We start from the raw sequence: 21,517 nt of genomic DNA on the forward strand, positions 1-21,517 counted from the left end.
CTGGAATTTCCCTGCCTGAAACTGGAGTTCCCCTAAACAAACCCCTCCAGACGGGGTCCTGCCTTGACATTATAGGGGTTCGGGATTGGTCTTTATCTCATCATCTCCCACAGCTGATTGTCAAAGTGTTCCTCCTGCATCCTACAAATACAGAAAATGTTACAAAACAGTTCTTCAGGAAGGAATTCCACGATCAGACCTTGCATTCTGAGGAAGCTGATGTTTGTCAGAACCATGGGCAACCTCTCTTTAAAACTCCTAATTAAGGAGAGAAGAATGGCAATAATAATGATAATAGCATGCCTCAACTGTAAGACTGCCACTTGGCCACTCTTCATTAGGGCATTCACAAACTGTGGGCTCTATTTAAGGAAAGTCTGGGTGGTTGGCTGGCTGTGATGCAGGAGCATGAAACAGAACTATTCTACTGCTTTTCCTTATTCCAGACCTGATCTTTGCGTAGTTTCCTCATCTTATTTCTTGAAATTTTTGTTAAATGCGATTTGAAATCTGCTTTATGACCTAAAAAGCAGTTAAGAGTGGTAGAGAAGATATACATAACAGAGAGTAGAAACCGGAAGAATCTGGCAAAAGGTGAAACTAGAGGTGGGGCATCCAATACCAGAGGACCTGGGTTCCATACCCATGTCCAATTCCTGACTCCAGCTTCCTGCTAATGCAGACCCTGGGAGTGAGTAGTTGATCTCCCACCCACACATGTGGGAAACATGGTTTGTGTTCCTGGCTCCAGGCCTCAGCCCGGGTCCAACTCCAGCCATTGTGGGCATTTAGGGAGTGAACCAGTCAATGGGTGTGCTCTCTGGTCTATCTCTCTGCCTCTCAAATAAATAAGCAAAAAATTTAAGAAGTGAGAACATTTCCCTTTCTACCAGTGACCCAGCAAACTGGTTGATCTCCATTTCTTGATCTCAAGGAATTAAGAATAAAATTTATAGTGGACCAGACGAAGGAAGGCCTATTAACGGCAGGCTTCATTATTTTCTGCAAAGGAGAGAATTGTGGGCATGGCCGGGATGGGGTTGGATTCCCCTAAGAGAAGTCCTAGTAAATTTGTGTAACAGTAAAAAGGCATACCTCTGCCTACTCAGACACAAAAGAAAGTACCTAACGTTTTTATCATTGTGTGGCCACTATAAATACTATTTAAACAGGAATAAACTTCTTTATCTCCTCAAGAAATCAAAGTACAGTATCTGAAACCTAAGCTGTAGGAAATCCCGCTGCTCAGATAACAGGTCGAGTGTGACACTGAAGCCGCGCTATTGCTTACAGCGAGCCTGGCTTCACTTCGCGAAAACCTTCCCTGGGAGTGCAGCTCAGTGGAGCAGACATTCTGCCAACTGTATCAGAGACAAGGATTTTAGCTGTAATTATGGTCTGCTAATCTGGTGTCGTTTTGGTTAAACAGACCAAATCAGCACATTATCATTAGGGAGGCAACATAGTTTCTCTCCCATCCATGAGACACTGGCCTGGGAGAGAGAGGACTGTTGAAAAGTTTGGCTGCTGTTGCCTGTTTGGCCTCTATCTAATCTCTTCAGAGGTCAGTTTCTTCAAATGAAGAAATGTGTGCCACTCTCCCGTCTTGCAGAGTTGCTGAAAAGACACAAAAGGGCAGTGTTCAGCCGTACCGGGGAGCTGAACTGTTGCAGATGAGTTTGTACTGGTCTCTCCTTCCTCTTCAGCCCTCCCTTGGAAACTGGCGAGGGTGGGGTCTTGCTCTGCTTTTTCTTGCTTTCTTCCCAGGCCCTTCTCTGCTCTGGTTAACCTCTGAAGACCAAGAGCCTGCTGTCACGTTGAAGGATTTTCAGCCTAGTAACTTTCAGAGTCCTAATTCTTAATCAAAACATAAGTCTCTTACACTAGGGATTTCAGTTAGCTGCAAACTGGGTAGGAAGGATAATTCTGAGAAACAACTTGGCCAATACTTACTTGAAATCATACCGTAAGTGCAACACTTACCTCATGTATGAAATCTTTCGTACGTGATTTTCTTCTTCCCGCTTCCCTTCCTTTGTCTCTTCTGAATGTCTGTCATGTGCTAGGCTAGCCGTTGCAAGCGCAATCCTTCTCTAGAGGCTGAGTTTATTGGTAAGGTAAATAATTTTTTATTATTTATAAAAATTTATAAATTTATAAAAATTGAAAACACATGCTATTAGAGAGGATCTATGTGAGAAAGTATTTCTAGCGGGGCTTTACTGGCCTAAGTGGACAAGGAAAGACTTCTTGGAGAGGTCTAAAGTGAGTTTTTTTTCTTAAGCAATTGTCAATTATTATTTTTTTTTCTTTCTTAAAGCTTTATTTATTGATTTGAAAGAGAGTGATGGGGTGGGAGAGAGAGAGAGAGATTGAGAGATTGATTCTCTTTCTGCTGGTTTACTCTCTCTCTTTTTTTTAAAAGATTTATTTATTTATTTGAAAGTCAGAGTTACACAGAGAAAAGGAGAGGCAGAAAGAGAAAGAGAGAGAGAGAGAGAGGTCTTCCACCCGCTGGTTCACTCTCCAGTTGGCCACAACGGCCGGAGCTGCGTGGATCCAAAGCCAGGAGCCAGGAGCTTCTTCCAGGTTTCCCAGGTGGGTGCAGGGCCCCAAGCACTTGGGCCATCCTCTACTGCTTTCCCAGGCCATAGCAGAGAGCTGGATCAGAAGTGGAGCATCCGGGACTCGAACTGGCACCCATATGGGACACCGGCACTACAAGAAGTGGCTTTACCTGTTGTGCCACAGTGCTGGCCCCTGGTTCACTCTCTAAATGCCCACAGCATCCAGGACTGGGCTAGGCCAAAGCCAGGAGCCAGGAATTCTATACCAGTGTCCCACATGGCAGGAAACTGAACACTTGGGTCAATCTGTTGCCTCCCAAACATGTTAGCAGGAAGCTGGATCAGCAGTATAGGGCAGCTGCGACTCAAACCAGCTACTCTGAATGAAATGTGGAATCCCAAGTGGCCACAACGTCTATCCTGAAGTGAGTCTTAAAGAGTGTGTGTGGGTGAGCTGTGCAAGGAGCAAAGGACTAGGCCAGTGTTCTGATATAGTTGTACAGTGGCAAGATATTTTTGATATATACAGATAAGCACAAATAATAACAGTTTTAAATTGGATTACCTGGAAATCTCGGAATATTGTTCCACAAAAAGAAATGGTAGAGGAAACATTGTCTTTAGTACTATGTTTGAAAAAAATAAGAAGAAATTCCAATTTGAGTGACTAGGAGAAAGGTGGTCTCAACAACTGAAACTGAACCTGCAAGACAGATCAAAAAATAAGTTAAGTTTGAATATTTTGTGTTTAATGTGATTTTATAGGGTTTTAAAAATCATTTCTATTTCTTTTTTCCTTTAATGTCCTTTTTTTTTTTAAGATTTATTTCTTTATTTGAAAGTCAGAATTACACAGAGAGAGGAGAGGCAGAGAGAGAGAGAGAGAGAGAGAGAGAGAGATTATTCCATCCTCTGGTTTGCTTTCCAGTTGGTTGCAACAGCTGGAGCTGGGCCAATTCAAAGCCAGGAGCCAGGAGCTTCTTCTGGGTCTCCCACGTGGGTGCAGGGGCCCAAGGACTTGGACCATCTACTGCTTTCCCAGGCCAGAGCAGAGAGCTGGATTGGAAGTGCAGCAGCCAGAACTTGAACTGGCGCCCATATGGGATGCTGGCCCTGCAGGTGGCGGCTTTACCTGCTATGCCAACAGCACCGGCCCCAGGTTTTTTTTTCTTATAAGGATATCAATCAGACTGGACTAGAGCCAACCCTAATGGTCTCCTTTTAAGCTGATCATTTCTTTAATGACTCTTCCATCAATGACCATCACATTCCTTTTTTTTTTTTAAAGATTTATTTTATTTATTTGAGAAGTAGAGTTAGACAGTGAGAGAGGGAGAGTATGAGAGAAAGGACTTCCTTCCGTTGGTTCACTAAATGGCCACAATGGCCAGAGCTGAGCTGATCTGAAGACAGGAGCCAGGTGCTTCATCCTGGTCTCTCATGCGAGTGCAGGAGTGCAGGGGCCCAAGGATTTGGGCCATCTTCTACTGCTTTCCCAGGCCATAGAAGAGAGCTGGATCGGAAGAGGAGCAGCCGGGACTAGAACCAGTGCCCATATGGGATGCCAGCACTGCAGGTGTAGGATTAACCTACTGCATTACAGCGCTGTCCCCAGACAGTCACCTTCTAAGGTGTTGCAGGTTAGGACTTATAAGTGCCAATGGTAGGAATTCAGCCATAGGAATAATTAAATATTTTGTCTTGGTTGTTTTAAAAAGAGGCAGACTTGCCCTCAGCAGATGCAGATTTCTCTATAGCTTTATGATATCTTCTGTTTTCATTTGTATGGTGATGGGACTTAGAGTCAAACTTTTCCTTTTCATAGGAAAAACAGAGATTTTCTCTTCTGGAGGTGTCACAGATAATACAATATTTCTCACCCTTTACAAAAATATTACCTATTTATTTGAAAGAGTAACACAGAGCAGGTGACAGAGAAGGAGAGAGAGAGAGAAAGTACACACAAGTAAGGTATCTTCCATCTGCTGGTTCATTCTCCAAATCTCTGGGGCACCTACAGCTGGACCAGGTCAAATCCAGGAGCCAGGAACTCTGTTTAGGTCTCTCACTGGGGAGGCCCGAGTCAAGTTACTTGGATCATCATCTGCTGCCTCCGAGGCACATTAGCAGGAGGCTGGATTGGAAGTAGAGTAGCTGGCACTTGAACCAGCACTCGTATTTGATTGGGGGTCCCAAGGGGCAGCTTAACCCGCTGTGCCACAATGCCTACCCTCCCAGCCTTGTTACTACCCCCACCCCATAGGGAAGCCACATACTTACAGCAAATGAAAGGCTCACTGAGAAGCTGAGTTGTGGCATCTCGTATCTCGATGGAAACTTCTCTCCATAGCTTACTCAGAAGCTCAGTGACTTCATCTAGTATTTTTTTCTTCTCTAAAGACATAGTGTAATCTACTTTAAAATAAAGATCCCAAAACACTGTGCTTAAGAAGACAGGTGGGATGGGGCTGGTGCCATGGCTCCCTTGGTTGATCCTCCGCCTACAGCGCCAGCATCCCATATGGGCACCAGATTCTAGTCCCGGTTGCTCCTCTTCCAGTCCAGCTCTCTGTTGTGGCCCAGGAGTGCAGTGGAGGATGGCCCAAGTGCTTGGGCCCTGCACCTGCGTGGGAGATCAGGAGAAAACACCTGGCTCCTGGCTTTGGATCAGCGTAGCTCCAGCCGTATTGGCCATTTGTAGGGTGAACCGACGGAAGGAAGACCTTTCTCTCTGTCTCTCTCTCTCACTGTCTAACTCTATCTGTCAAATAAAAAAAAAAAAAAATGAAGACAGGTGGGGCCAGCATTGTGGTGTAGCAGGTAGAAGACGGTCCAAGTACTTGGGTCCCTGCACTTGTGTGGGAGACCTGGAAGAAGCTCCTGGCACAGCTTTGGCCTTTGCAGTCATCTGGAGAGTGAATTAACAGATGGACGATTTCCCTCTCTGTCTCTCTCTGCCTCTGCCTCTCTGAAACTCTGCCTTTCAAATAAATAAATAAATAAATCTTTTTTAAAAACCCAACTAATATAGATTGGTCCTTTTTTATGTTGAATAACTTCCATATGAGGTACTACTTTGTTTATCCATTCATCAGTTGAAGTACATTTGGATTGAGTCCACTTTCTGACAAAAATGAATAGAGATGCTATAAATCAGATTACTAATAACCACAAAGATGAGAGAGATGTCTTCACAATGAAGAAGTGTTTAACATTACAAATAATGGTACAAACAGTTGTCAGGAGCATCCAGCTGTGATGCGCCAGAAAGGACATGATTTCATTCCTGAACCAATCCTGCCAAAATGTATAATCTATACTTAAAGCATGAGGAAATGATCAAATTCTCCATCTGCTGGCTTACTGCCAAAATGGCCACAATGACGAGGGCTGGGCCAGGCCAAAGTCAGGAATCTAGAATTCCATTGAGGTCTCCCACATGGCTGCAGGGGCCCGAGGACTTGGGCCATCTTCCACTGATTTCCCAGGCGCATTTGCAGGGAGCTGGATCACAAGTAGAGCAGCCAGGACTTGAACCTATGGAATTGTGGCATCACAGGCAGTGCCCTAAGCTGTTGTGCCACAACACTGGTCCTTCAATACTGTTCTTTATGCCAGTGCTTTTCCTATGTATGATCACATATTACATTTGATTGCTCTCTGTTTTCACTCTATTTTAATCTGCCAAGTTCTCCGTTGCTACAGGTATTTTATCTGACATCTTCCTATCATGGAAGGCCATCGACTGTTTGCACTGCTGGATCAAAAACTGAAGTTATCTTTTAATCCCAAGACAACAGCTGTCTGTTTGCAGTTATCTGAACCTTCTTGGTTTGTTTGTTGAAAGTGAGGTTTGGAGCTAGACTATGTTGAAAGTGAAGTTAGGAAAGATGGAAAATGCACTGATCTGAGGACGTCTTTGAAAATTTAGGTGACTGGGAGTATCCTGTTGCCATTCAATGCTCCTAGGCAGAGACAAGACCTCTGATAGAAATGGCAGGCTGGTCCCGCTGGAGGCTGACCCAAAGTGAGGTTCACATGCTTGGCACAGAGCTACCCACTTTCAAATCTACAGCAACCTTGACAACAATGATTTAAAGATGGGAACAACTTGTGAATAGTCCAGGCTCCACAAGATCTTGTGGAGTTTTCAGAGAACATGTAGGGTCGTAGAAACCTTTCTACGCAAAGATTGTTTTATTTGATTTGGAAAAAAAAATAGTTACGGGGTAGGCTTTCAGCTCAGCAGTTGAGATTCTTCATTCCATGTCTGAGTACCTGGATTTGAGTCCCTGCCTTGCTTCGGATCCAATTTCTTGTTGATGTACACCCTGGGAGGCAGTGGGTGATGGCTCAAGTGCTTTGATTCCTGTCACCCACATGGGAGAACCAGATGGAATTACAATCTCCTGGCCTCAGCCTGGTCCAGTTTTGGCTGTTGTGAGCATTTGGGAATAACCAATAGATAGAAGAGCTGTCTCTCACACATACTCTCCCTCTGTTGCACTGCCTTTCAAATAAATAAAAACACATTTTTAAAGAAAAGAGGACACAGTTAAGAAGTAACAAAAATTGAAAATTGTAATGCTCAAATCTTGTACCTAAGGGCTGTACAATAAAATGATTGATATTTGTACTTTGGTGAAAGATTATAAAACAGATATTTATTTGCACCTATTATTCAAGCCCAATGTCTTCAAGTTATGAAACCTATGATTAAGTGATACTAGAAGCTGTTTAATATGCCATTATATGATTAGAAGGATTGCTCTGTTTGCTACTTCAGGTCTACTGATCAGCTGAGATGGCTGTACCCTTGTGATCAGTTGTCTTAGTTAGCTGGCATAGTAACTTCTTCCCTGGTGGGCAGTAAACTTCGGTTTACTGAAGTTTTCAGTGAATTATAGAGACACTTTAAGAGAGTCAAAGCCATAGTATTACCATTTAATTTTTAAAATAATCTAACATTTGTTATTTTTATGTACTTGTAATATTTAAGATAACTTTAGAATCACATAATAAACTTATTAGATGAATAAGAGTATCAATGGGAATGTTAAATTGGACAATTGAACTATTTTAAAAGGATAGAGAATACACTAAATTTATTAATGCCACTTAAAGTGCTTGAATATATTTACTTACTCAAGTGTTTATGTGTGATTAAACATAGTTAAAAGAACTCTTAAAAATTCCCTTTAAAACTTACAAGTGGTGCCGCGGCTCAACAGGCTAATCCTCTGCCTAGCGGCACCGGCACACCAGGTTCTAGTCCTGGTCAGGGTGCCGGATTCTGTCCTGGTTGCCCCTCTTCCAGGCCAGCTCTCTGCTGTGCCCCAGGAGTGCAGTGGAGGATGGCCCAAGTGCTTGGGCCCTGCACCCCATGGGAGACCAGGAGAAGTACCTGGCTCCCGCCTTTGGATCAGCATGGTGCGCCGGCCGCAGTGCGCTGTCTGTGGCGGCCATTGGAGGGTGAACCAACGGCAAAGGAAGACCTTTCTCTCTCTCTCTCTCTCTCTCTCTCTCTCACTGTCCACTCTGCCTGTCAAACAAACAAAAGAAAAACTTATGAGACTTTCTAAAATTTTTTTTTTAATTTTTTTGACAGACAGAACTTATGAGACTTTTAAAGAGGGAAATAACATTTTCAAGCTGAACTTAAAAGTTCAATAAAGAAGTAAGATTTTTGGAATTTGTGGCTTGAATACATTTAACTAATTGCAGTAAGCAACCATTTAAATAATTTTTTCTATGTACAAAACTCACTCTTGAGGATACAAAAAGCTCAAATCAACCCTGAGGAAGGGTTCTAGAAGGTTAGTTGTTAGGTGAACACTTTTTCTGTGGAAGAGAAAACTGGGTTTGACAACTTGTGTAAGTCACAGAGTTCTGTCATTATCTGCTTTCTCCTTTGAAACTTATCCCTAAACATGACATTTAAAAAAAAAGATTTATTTTATTTGTTTGAAAGACAGAGTTAGAAAGAGACAGAGACAGAGAGAGAGAGAGAGAGAGAGAGATGTCTTCCATCTACTGGTTCACTTACCAAATGACGGAAACAGCCAGAGCTTAGCTAGTCCAAAGCCAGGAGCCAAGAGCTTCCTCCACATCTCCCATCAGGGTGCCCAGGCCATCTTCTACTGCCCTCCCAGGCCATAGCAGAGAGCTGGATCAAAAGTGGAGCAGCCAGGGCTCGAACTGGTGCCCATATGGGATGCTGGTGCTGCAAGCCGGGGCTTTAACCTGCTGTGCCACAGCACTGGCCCCAACATGACATTATTTTTGAAAATGTCAGTAAGCAGACTTCTTGTCTCCAAACTTGAAAGTTTTCTGCTTTATGCTCATATTTTTTCCACAGAATAAGTTGTCAAACTCTGCCTTCTTTTTTATGAGCATCCTTGTTTTGGCCAGCAGTGACACAGTCCTTTAGGTCATGGGCACAGGTGTTCCTGTTCCTGAGCTGCGGAGCTTTCCTGACACTGTCTTCCAGCCTTGGGGCACTTTCAGCATTTCCTTGTGTTCTTTTCTTCTGTGCCTTCATTTCCTGCTCTCCCTCTCCCAGCTGTGTTGTCTGTTTATCCACTTGACAACTAGCACAAGAGCAGGAGGCTACAACTTTCCTATTACTCCTTGACTTTCCTCATAAATTATTCTTTGAGCAAAGACATGGGGCTTTTCATGAAAAATGCATCTGCAAAGAATAAGACATATGTATTTTTAGTTTTTAGATACTGGTCTAGTTCTGAATTTCCTAAATTCTTTTGGTTCAAAGTGCCATTAGGGTCTTAATAATTATTTCACAACACCTCCAGACCAAAACAAAATGAAACAAATTCAATTATTAGGTTCAAACATCTTAAGTATTTATATTTTAGCAACCAAGTATCTATTTTGTAATGTTAGAATAGAGAGAAAAGGTCATGTCTAGTTTCATTCTTTTAAGATTATTTATTTAAAATATTTATTTATTTATTTTGAAAGTCAGAGTTACAAAGAGAGAGAAAGAAGGACAGACACACAGAGAGAGATCTTCCGTGTGTTGGTTCCCTCCCCAGATGGTCACAATGGCTGGAGCTGGGCCATGCCTAAACCAGGAGCCAAGAGCTTCTTCCGGGTCTCCCACATGGATGGCAGGGGCCCAAGCACTTGGGCCAGCTTCTGCTGCTTTTCCTAGGCCATTAATATTGAGCTGGATTAGAAGTGGAGCAGCCACGACACAAACCAGCACCCATGTGGGATGCCAGTGTTGTGGGGATGGCTTTACCCACCATGCCACAATGCCATCCCCAAAATTTATTTTTTGACACATGATTATGCATGTTTCAATATATGTGTACATGGTGTAATGTTTAAAATAAGGTAAGTATACCTATACCCTCAAGCATCATTTCTCTGTGATGAGAGCAAAATCCTTCTAGTTTTTCTGAAATATATAATACTTTTATGTGATTGTTATTTATATAATCACCCTATTATGCAGAACACCAAAATTATTTCTCCTACACACATAACTATATCTTTGTAGCCACTGGCCAAACTTTCCTTATCTCTCCCTGCCCTATCCTCATCCCAGCAACTAGTAGCCTCTATTCTACACTCAATTTCTGTGAGATTAACTTTTCAGACTCTACATATGAGTTAAATATGTTCTCTTTCTGTCGCTGGCTTATTTCACTTAACGTAATGTCCTCTACACCCATCTATCTATATTGCTACAAATTACAGGATTTCATTTCTCTTGTGTGTGTACACATATACCACATTTTTATGTCCTTTCATCAGTTGATGTATACTTAGGTTACCATTATTTCCATTTCTTGGCTATTCAGAATAATTCTGGAAGAAATATGGTAGCACAGATGTTTCTGTGACACAATAATTTTCCTTTTCTTGGATATGTAGCCAGAGAGGGACTATTGGATCATATGATAATTTTACTGTTAAGTTTTTGAGGAGCTTCCTTGCTGTTTTTGGTAATGGCAGTACCGATTTACATTGCCACTAACAATGTGAAAGGGTTCGCTTTCTCTGTATAAACGGCATTTGTTATCTTTTATGTTTTTTATAACGGGGTGAGCTGATATCTCATTATTATTTTGGCTGGAATTTTCCTAGTGATAAATGATGTTGGACCCTTTGGTGTGTGTGTACCAGTCCCCTATTTGTTTGTCTTCTTTTTAGAAATGTCTCCTAAAGTCTATTGCTCAGTTTTAAATCAAATTATCTCTTTTTACTTCTGAGTTATTAGAATAGTTACATATTCTGGCTATTAGCCTCTTGTCCAATGTATAGTTTGCAAATATTTTCTCCCATTCTATAAGCTGTCTCTTCAAGTCCCACCTCTTTTTTAAAAAAATTATTTAATGTATACAAATTTCATGTGTTTTATTTATACAGATTCAGAAGTTCCATCCTTAAATATACAGTATTACTAATGGGATGTGTGTGGCTGTTTGGCACTGTCTCTTTCCTCAACCTCAGGGTCAGACTAGACACTGTCACCCTCATGTCATACTCCATGTTAATTTTTCATGTGGAACTTATTATTATTTTTTTTTATTGCAGCAACCATTGGAAACTCAGCTTTACAGAGAAATGAATGTCACTGAAGGGAATATAGCATGATCCAATGAAACTGTGAAGTACTTCCAGGTAATACATCAAATGGTAACTGACAAATGGCCATTGCTCTGTCCTTGAGGGTTTACACTATCTTGCTAGATCTCCTGAGTTTTCTTGGTACCTGGAACACCTCAAGGTACAGTTTGGGATGTGCAGTGCTAGATGAAAAGGAACAAAAGACATTTTCCATATAAACAGCCTAACTAGAGTGCAATATGCAGACAAGTGGTCAACTAGATATTCTTTTTTTTTTTTTTTTTTTAAGATTTCTTTATTTATTTGAAAGGCAGAGTTACAGAGAGGCAGAGACAGAGAGAGAGGTCTTCCATCTGCTGGCTCATTCCCCAAATGGCTGCAACCGCTGGAACTGAGCCAATCCAAAGCCAGGAGCCAGGAGTTTTTTCCAGGTCTCCCATGCGGGTGCAGGGGCCCAAACACTTGGGCCATCTTCCACTGCTTTCCTAGGCCATAGCAGAGAGCTGGATTGGAAGTAGAGCAGCCGGGACTGGAACTGGCAGCCCATATGGGATGCAGGTGCCACAGGCTGAGGCTTAGCCCACTGTGCCACCATGCTGGCACCTCAAATAGATATTCTATAAGGCAGAGAACTATAATCAAGGTGTAGTAAGCAATTATTTTTTCTTTTGTTGAGTAACTGAATTTTTTTCTTACATTTGGGAAATCTATATGATACAGATCTTTCTGGGAGGCAGAGCTATTCTTCCACTGTAGAATCTGAATAGGCTTGAAACCTACCTCCCAACCTCCATTGAAGCTAGGGCCCGAATCCATGACTTAGGTTTGGCCAGTAGATCTGTGAGTCTCTGACTGGGCATCAGGAGTCAGGACGAAAGGGTCAGGAACATTGGTGAAATCTCTCTGTGGGGTATCAGTGTGCAGCCAAGGCAGGGGTGCGTCAGTGTCAACGTCAGCAGCATGAGGAGTCTCAGCAGTGATATGCAGTGGTGTCCTCATCGCAGTGGATAGCTTCCCTTTTATTAACGCCTATTCGGAATATGGTTTCCTCTACTTCCAGAGGATGTGGATAACCTGATTTCCTTCGAATAAATTCCTGTCTCTGTTTAACTCAATCTATATGCTGTTAAAGATGGGACAAATAAAAAGGAATGTTGCCCAAGATCTCCAATACCAGAAGAGAAGCAAGATTATAAAAAGCATATTGTACTGATGTCAGTTATGGAACAAGGATCTGAGAAGGTATTACGGTGTGCTTTTTTAAGCCCTAGATTGGACATAAAACCAGTGGAAATCCAACCTCAAAAACTCTCGAAGCCCTATGCCAAGAGAATTTAGGTAAGGTGGACAGTTCCGAGAGAAAAGAAGTGCTGGGAATTAAGCACAGAATGCAGCAGACCCTATTTTGTGATTCTCAGCGTGATATGTTTGTGGGAAGTAATGAAGCTTGTCAGGTGCATGTCATCAGGGATAACGCTCAGAAAATGTACAGGCCCCAGAAAAAGTACGACTGTTCACACAAAAGGGAAGATAGCTGGACAACAATGAATGGAAATCAGGTTTGAGATAAATGTCCGTCTGATGAGAAATTAAAATTTAGGTAGCATTATCCCAATAGGGGGAATATGGATGGACACAATTCATTTGGAGTATGGATGCTCTTGATAGGCCCAGAAATCAGTAGCAGACACTTCACAAGGGGAAATGTAGAAGAGTGTGTTAGGAAACTCAATATCTGGCTCAGAAAGCAAAGAGAAAGGAAGGCAGAATTATCTGCACCAACTTAACAAGCAAGTGAAATGTTCAAAACTTAGGTGGGCCTGCAGAAAACAAGAGAGGAACAATGTCAGGAAGTTGGATTGTGAAAGCACGCCTACATGAAGGAAAAGTTGTGGCTGAAAGAATTGTTCTACTGTTTGGAAGTAATAGAAATTCTTCAGGATAACGACTAGATTTAAAGGTGCACCCAGAGAAAGATATTTGTCTTCCCCTGCTTCAGTTGAACATAATGACTGCAGTTTCAGCATATACACCCTCTGTGAAACCTACTGAATCCATGTTTTGGAAATTCACAGGTTGCTTGGTTTCCATCCATGGGGCAATTTGAGGCATGACTCATTTCATGCCTTGATAAGTGAATTCCTGATGTCATGAATGCATACCACTGTTAGGTACACACAGGCTTGTGGCATTTCCATGCTCTAAGGAAAGATATGTGGTGGGAGTATTTGGCTCAAGAGTCTCTCAAATATTAGGTAATATTATAATTTATATTACCCATTCAAAAGTAATTACTGATCAGTGCTCTTAAAGGCACATGGGTATTCTTAATGTGAAATCTCATTATGAGTTCTCAAAACTCAGTACAAAAACAATTGCATAAGTTGTTTTAATTAGCCACCCATTTTGTTGACCTACATGCTTTATGCAAACTGTTCTGTATATGTTCTTTTAAATCAAGTCATTGTATATCAACTTTTTTTTTTTAAAGATTTATTTATTTGAAAGGCAGAGTTGCAGAGAGAGAGGCAGAGACAGAGAGAGTGAGATCTTCCATTTGCTGGTTCACTCCCCAAATGTCTTCAATGGCTTGGGCTGGGCCAAGCCAGAGCCAGGAGCCAGGAGCTTCATACGGGTCTTTCATGTGAATGCAGGGACCAAAGCACTTGGGTCATCTTTCATTGCTTTCCCAGGCACAGTAGCACAAGGCTTGATTGGTAGTGGGGCAGCTGGGACTGGAACTGGAGCCCATATGAGATACCAGTGTTGCAGGTAGCTGCTTAATCTGCTACCCCACAATACCAGCCCCTGTACATCAACCGTTTTTATCACGGGAAGGAGGTAGGTTCATTCACAATAGTAGGGAAATTCAATTCTTTTACACTGTTGAAATAATTAGTTTGTCAAGATTCAATTACTGTACTCATTTTTCTTTTCTAGAATGATCAATAAGAAACAAAAAGTTTAGGAAAGATTCCCTGGAAGTTAAAGGGAATTATCTGATAGAAGATGTTTACTGATGTCAATTGTCAACCAACATACTGAGTCTTCCTCTGCTACTTGGCATAAACGTTTAAGAGAATCATTCCTTTAGCCAATGGGTTGGGTTATCAAATCCCTTCACATCTGATAACATGCATTTCCAGGACCAAATCCTATCATCTCCATCTACCTGTTCTAAGCAACCATTCTATGGATTTTTTTGTAATTAGCTTTCCACCCCAGGACCTTGGGTGATTCTGTCTTGTTCTTGTTCTTATATCTTTAGCAATATCCTTCTTCTTCTTCTTCTTCCTTTGTGGTCTTTCATTTATGCCTATACAGCATTTGGTTTATAATTCTATTGTAAGGAGTTTGCTCTCTTGCACAACTTCTGTTTCTGGTTTTCTTTTTTATGCTTTTAAATATTTCTTGATTTTTTTTTTTGATTTTGAAGGCAGAGTGATTGGGGGCTGATGTTGTGGCCTACTGCAATGCTGGCATCCCATATGGGCACCAGTTTGAGACGCGGCTGCTTCATTTCTGATTCTACTCCCTACTGATGTGCCTGGGAAAGCAGCAGAAGTTGGTCCAAGTGCTTGGGTTCCTGCACCCATGTGAATCAGAGGATGGAATATTGTTTTCTTTCTCTTTTTGTCTCTCTTTCTCTCTCTGCTTTTCAGATAAATGATAATTAAATTAAAAAGAAAAGAAAGGCAGAGAGAGAGAGAGAGAGAAAATGTGGGCAGTAGTCATCTAGAGTGGCAGCTTAACTGCTGTGCCACAATGCCAGCCCCTCTATTTCTTTTACCTTCACCTATGCCGAGGTTCACAGGGGTGGGGTCTGCTGCTTAGTATCTTTGCTCCTGCCACACTGCAAGGATACTCAACAGGTTCTCAAAGTTTCATCAAATCTCATACGATAGCATATGTCTGATCAGACTCACTGTCTAGAATTGTAAAAGCTGAAACACATGTTTACCTTTACACTTTAATAGCAAATGTGTTAAGAGTCACTTAAATTCACTAATTTGATTTTCATTATAAAAAGTTGCATTTTTCTAGATGATTCTGAGACATTTTTAGACTTAAGTCACTAGTTTGTAATTCAGACCTTTTAGTGTGATCTTGGGCAAGTTATTTAATCTCTGTTGAATGAAGAAAATGCTTCTATATTCAGAGCATGGTTGTATGGACGGTATCAGTCCATTTTGTATTGCTACAATAAAATACCTCAGGCTGCGTCCTTTAAGAGTGAAGAGATTTATTTGGCTCCTGATTCTGGTGACTGGAAGTTCCCAATAGTCTGACACTGGCACCCTGGTGAGGGCCCCTGGCTGTGTTCCAACATTGCAGAAAAAGAGGGCTGGCCTCCCTGCCACTGTTCACTCTCCCAAGAACTGATTTACGCGGCCAAGGACCAGCCTACCCTGGGAGATCAGCATCAATCCATTCGTGAGGGTGGAGCCTCCATGACCTCATTCTCTTTCCCTAGACCCCAGCTCTTACAGGTTTTACCACTTTAGCACCACTGGACTGGGCACCAAAGCTCCCAACACATGAAACTTTAGAGAACAAACCCTATCCAAACCATAGCAAGGATTAAATGAAATTATGTCTGGAATGGATTGTGATTGGTTTGGTAAATAAATGTTTGTTGAGCACCTGCCTAGGCGCTGGGTATCAGGGATATAGAAATGAAATAGACACTGACTTTATCCTGGGGGAAGTTGCAACCTAGAAGCTTTGCCTGACACTTAATATGAACTTAGAGCTGTTCCTTCCCTTGCTCCTTTCCCTCCTCAGCCTATTAGTTATTTATAACCGGATTTTAAAATGGAACATGGGGCCAGCACTGTGGAATAGTTGGCCAAGCTTCTGCCTGTCGGATGGGCCCATCTCTGGTCCTTGCAACTTTTAGGGAGTAAACCAGTGGATGGACGACCTTTCTCTCTGTCTCTCCCCCATCTGTAACTCCACCTCTCAAATAAAAAAAATCTTAAAAAAATAAAATGGGACAGGGAGAATTTTACATTAATTTCTCCTGTGATGAGGAAATAGAGATAATCTTACTTCATGAATGAAAGCTGAAGCTCATGTTATTCCTTAATAAAGAAAAGAATGATAAAATTTGGAAATAGCGAGGCCATACCAAAGCAAACCTCGATCAAATGGGAGTTCTGTACTCCCAGAAGTATGTTGTGGGAGTATTTGGCCTGTTCTCTCAGCCTGAGAACAGCATTCACAATTCCCTTATCTTATAAAGAAACAAAAAAAATTCTGTTTCATTAACAGAGGAACAAAGTAAACACATGATTAATGTTCCTCTTGCAGTAGTTTTATGTATGTTTAACATACAATAAAACAATTGCTTAATAAGTTTATGCTGTTGTTTTCGAAACAAGCCACCAGGAAATCTGCCTACACAATTTAAAATCTGCACTGGCCAATCAGTTTTGACACGTTCATCCTGCCTCACTGGTTTGTTTCACTTCACCTCGTTTAGCACTGTGTCTCTATGTCAATCTAATACATGTATCTAAAATTGTGGCTGCATCACTCCAAACTCTCTGCAGCAAATGAGCAACCCAATGATTTATTCACAAAGATCTACTTGCCTACTTTTAATTATTAAAATACTATGTTAAGAAATTCAGAAAATACTAGACTTTTTAAGCATCAAATGCCTTGTTATGGAGTTTGGCTAAGAGGGCTAACATGGCCCAAGTTTTTAGGCTCCTGCACCCACGTGGGACACCTGGAAGAAGTTCTTGGCTCCAGGCTTCAGATCAGCCCAGCTGGGGCCATTGCAGTCATTTGGGGAGTGAACCAGTGGGTGAAGAGCTCTCTTTCTGCCTCTGCTTTTCTGTAGCTCTGCCTTTCAAATAAATAAAGAATCTTAAAAAAAAAAAAAAGATTCCATTTAGGATGCCCAGATTCCATGGGAGTCCCTGGGTTTCAGTACCGGTTTGATTCCAGTCCAACTTCCTGCAAATGTCTACATGGGAAACAGCAGATGCTGATTCAAGGGCTTGGATCTCTGTGACCCATGTGGGAAACCCAGAAGGGATTCCAGGTCCCTCGCTTCAGCCTGACCCAGCCACAACTGTTGCTGGCATCAGGGGAGTGAACTATAGTATGGAAGACCTCTCTCTCTCTCTGCCTTTCAAATAATTTTTTTTTAAGAAAGAGAAAGCAGGGGAAAGAAATCTTGGTAGAAGAAAAAGAACATTGAAAATCACAGAGATATAAAGGAGTTTGCAGGGATGTGAAGAATGTGTTGGGAATGCGAGGACAGTGGAGCTGATATGATTGGTTGCCCCTGCTTGTGAATAGTTCTTCATGTGATTCTAAGGAGTCAGAACATTGTCCTGTGTGTAAGAGCCACCAGGTTGTTTTTTTTTTTTTTTTTTAAGAGTTATTTATTTATTTGAAACTCAGAGTTACACAGAGAGAGAAGTAGAGGCAGAGAGAGAGAGAGAGGTCTTCTATCTGCTGGCTCACTCCCTAATTGGCTGCAACGGTAAGAGCCGTGCCAATCTGAAGCCAGGAGCCAGGAGCTTTTTCCAGGTCTCCCATGTGGGTGCAGGGGCTCAAGGACTTGGGCCATTTTCCACTGCTCTCCCAGGCCACAATAGAGAGCTGGATTGGAAGTGGAGCAGCTGGGACTCAAACCAGCACCCATATGGGATGCTGGCACTGCAGGCGGCAGCTTTACCCACTATGCCACAGCGTTGAAGTCTTGTATTTCTATCAGCATTGGTTGATTTTTAAAGATGACACCTATTCATTGTTTCTATGACTGCTGCAGTTGTCTTTAAGTGCCATTTATGGTCTGCAGGAAGCAATGTATTACTTAAGATGCATAGGTGTAGCAGAATCTCTGCAGTATTGGTGCAGACCATAGCACTCTATTGAGTCTCAGCAAGGGACCCCCACGAAACTGCTGCAGTTTTTTATAGAATGGAGTGCAATTTTGGATTCTGTTCCTGTGTACTTTTATGAATTGAGTAATGTGTCCCGTGGCACCAGTGTAAACTTGATTCTTTAATAGAATGTGGGCATTTGAAAAATGATCCTTGTTAAATATAAGAGTGGGAATAAGAGATGGAGGAGATGTACAATTTGGAACATACTCCATCAGACTTGCCCCAAATGGTGGAGTTAGAAACGTGCCAGGTGATTCCAATACAATCCCATCAAGGTGGCATGTACCAATGCCGTCTCACTAGTCCAAGTGATCAACTTCAGTTCACAATTGATCACACTGATAGGTCTAAGAGTCAAAGGGATCACACAAACAAGACTAGTGTCTACTAATACTAGGCCGGCGCCGCGGCTCACTAGGCTAATCCTCCGCCTTGCGGCGCCGGTACACCGGGTTCTAGTCCCGGTCGGGGCGCCGGATTCTGTCCCAGTTGCCCCTCTTCCAGGCCAGCTCTCTGCTGTGGCCAGGGAGTGCAGTGGAGGATGGCCCAAGTGCTTGGGCCCTGCACCCCATGGGAGACCAGGAGAAGCACCTTCCTCCTGCCATCGGATCAGCGTGGTGCGCCGTCCGCGGCGGCCATTGGAGGGTGAACCAACGGCAAAGGAAGACCTTTCTCTCTGTCTCTCTCTCTCACTGTCCACTCTGCCTGTCAAAATAAATAAAATAAAATAAAAGAAAAGAAAAGAAAATAAAAGAAAGTCAAAACTTTGTTAGCCAAAGAATTGAAGTCATTACTTTTTATCCATTTCGGACTTCAAGGAAGATGTTGAAGAAATTTTGTAGTCACAACTGCTTATGTGTGTTGGAGATTATGGTAGATCATCTTCCAACACCTATTCCTGTGTTTCCCTGTTGAGAAGCAAAGATGTAATATGGGGAGTTGGACTCAGCTCAGAGGTTGGGTATTTCTTGTTTAGAAGAAGTGCTATTTGTTTTTTATCTGTGATCGTTTTAGAAGTTGGTATGTGACCCAGTTCCATTCAGTGAAATGAGAAGCCTCCTTGGAGTGTTTTGAAAGTACTAGATGTAAAACCTGTTTCTCTGTCATTTGCTGAATGTGAACAGGGAACACATGATTTGATTGCTACTGGAAGCCATCTTAATATTTCAAGGTCAAGTTAAGATTAAGCTCTGGGCTGAGCATAAAATACAAAACAACTTGAAGTTTGATATAATGGTTGAGTCTTATTTTATTTATTTATTTATTTGAAAGACAGAGTTACAGAGAGAGGGGGAAGAGACAGAGAGACACAGAGAGAGCAATCTTTCATCCTCTGGTTCATTCCCCAAATGGCCACAATGGCTGGAGCTAGGACAGTTGAAGCCAGGAGCCAGAAACTTCATTTGGATCTCCCATGTGGATGGCAGGGGCCCAAGTACTTAGATAATCTTCCACTGCTTTCCCAGGCACATTAGCAGGTAGTGGGATTGGAAGTGGAGCAGCCAGAACTTGAACCGGAGCCAAGATGGGATGCTGGCTTTGCACGAGGCAGCCCAGGCCACTGCACCAGAACATTGGTCTCAGGGTTGGGTCCTTAAAGAAACAACCCTTGAAATCCATTCCACCTCTGGCCTTCCAGTTATGATAATTAAAGCATTTCTTTAAAACAAAATGATTTAGATATTTTTGTACTACTTCTTTGTGCTGTATCACACTTTCTTGTAGAATCACACCTCTCAGATTAGCTGCTTTCTTCCCACAATCATCTCTTGACTCTTAGATCATTGTTTTGCTTTCATTTAGGGGATTGACACCCAATAGATATGTGTCTTCTCTACCCAATTGCTGTCATCAACTCGCATACAATATTCTTAAGATATTGTGTTTGACATCCTTACATCAGGTCCAATGAACTTTCCTAATAACCCTTACCTCTGTTTCTCCCCAGTGCTTGCTTCTAAAGTCACATTCTCATAAAATCTGCTATTCATTTTCTGACCACAAAACTCTATCTCTGTCACTTCTCCCACCTCCCACTTCCTTCTTGACAGAACCTGTTTTTCCACCCCATCACATCCTTCCAGTTTTGGCTTACTTCCTGGTTTCCTTTTTGTTTAGTTCCTTCCTATTTCACCTCCTTAAACCAGCAGAATCTATTTTTAAAAAATGTTTATTTATTTACTTTCATCTACTTGAAAGGAAGAACAGAGAGAGAGGAGAAAGGAGAGAGGACAGAGATTCCATCAATGGTTTACTCCCTAAATGCCTGCATCAACCAAGAAGCCAGGGCTGAGCCAGGCCAAAGCCAGGAGTCAGGAACTCCATTCAGGTCTCTCATGTGGGTGATGGTAGCCCTAGTACGTGAGCCATTTTCCACTCCCTTCCCAGGGTGCGTTATCAGGAAACTGGATTAGAAGAAGAGTAGTCAGTACTCAAATCAGCCTGGGGTGTGGGATGTGGGCATCCCAAGCAGTGATTTAACCCCCTGTTCCATAATGCCCACCCCAGAAACTATGTTTTGATATCCTAATTGCCCTCTTATCAGAACCTTCTTGGTTCTCTTCCCTTTGGCCTTCTAATAATTTTCTTAGTCCTTTACTTTTGAATGATTTGGCCATTACAGTTTTCTTTTTGTATCCATGGAAGATTGGCTCCAGGACCCCCTATAGATACCAAAATGTGCAGATACTCAAGTCCTTATAAAAATGGCATAGTATTTGTACATACATACACACATCCTTCCATTTACTTTATATCATCTCTACATTACTTACAATTCCTAATACAATGCAAATGCTATGTAAATGGTTGTCATACTATATTTTTTAGTAATAATAACAAGAAGAAATGTCTGTACGTATTAAGTACAGATACAATTTTTCCCTCAATATTTTCCATCTGAGGTTGGTTGAGTGCACAGATGTGGATCCACAGATGCAGAAGGCCAACAGCAAGTGCTTCTGGGAAGGATGTTGCTGGAGAAAAAGCACATAATCAAACTGTATATACCTCAGTTTGTGGACTTGAGTACCAATCAATGATCTAATTCATGTTTTCCCCTGGTATTAACTATTCCAAACTCATCCCTATTCTTTAGCCTTTTACCCATTTTCTTTCTCCTTCATTCTGAGCCAGATGTCCTGGCAACCTATTTCACAAAGAAAATGGAAGCCACCAGTATAACCTGCCTCACACATTCCTCTCTCCAACCCTGCGGCCTCTTCTCATCTTTCCGAATTTTGCTTCTGTCTTGAAGAAAAAAAAAACCCCTTTCTCTTAGTAGAGCCTTCCCTCCATGATATTCTTGACCTTATTCATTTTGCCAGCTCTAGGATTTTCATCAGTGATTAGTCACAGCCATGTGCATTGTGTGTGTCTCCTGCTTTCTGGTTGCTCTGGTTCTGTTCTCATGGAGATTGGTGTTCGATGGTTTTGTCCTAGCAG

The 21,517-nt window shown here is 42.0% G+C and overlaps 1 long non-coding RNA gene across 1 annotated transcript in view; it reads left to right on the forward strand.

Moving 5' to 3' along the window:
- Positions 1 to 21,517, forward strand: part of LOC103350595 (uncharacterized) — a 109,268-nt gene that overhangs the window by 77,211 nt on the left and 10,540 nt on the right. The window contains exon 2 of the long non-coding RNA XR_518566.4: positions 11,133 to 11,219. This is a non-coding gene — a long non-coding RNA (uncharacterized lncRNA). The remainder of the gene's footprint in view (positions 1 to 11,132; positions 11,220 to 21,517) is intronic.

The sequence above is a fragment of the Oryctolagus cuniculus genome, chromosome 4 (assembly GCF_964237555.1).
Source record: "Oryctolagus cuniculus chromosome 4, mOryCun1.1, whole genome shotgun sequence".
Taxonomy (NCBI): domain Eukaryota; kingdom Metazoa; phylum Chordata; class Mammalia; order Lagomorpha; family Leporidae; genus Oryctolagus; species Oryctolagus cuniculus.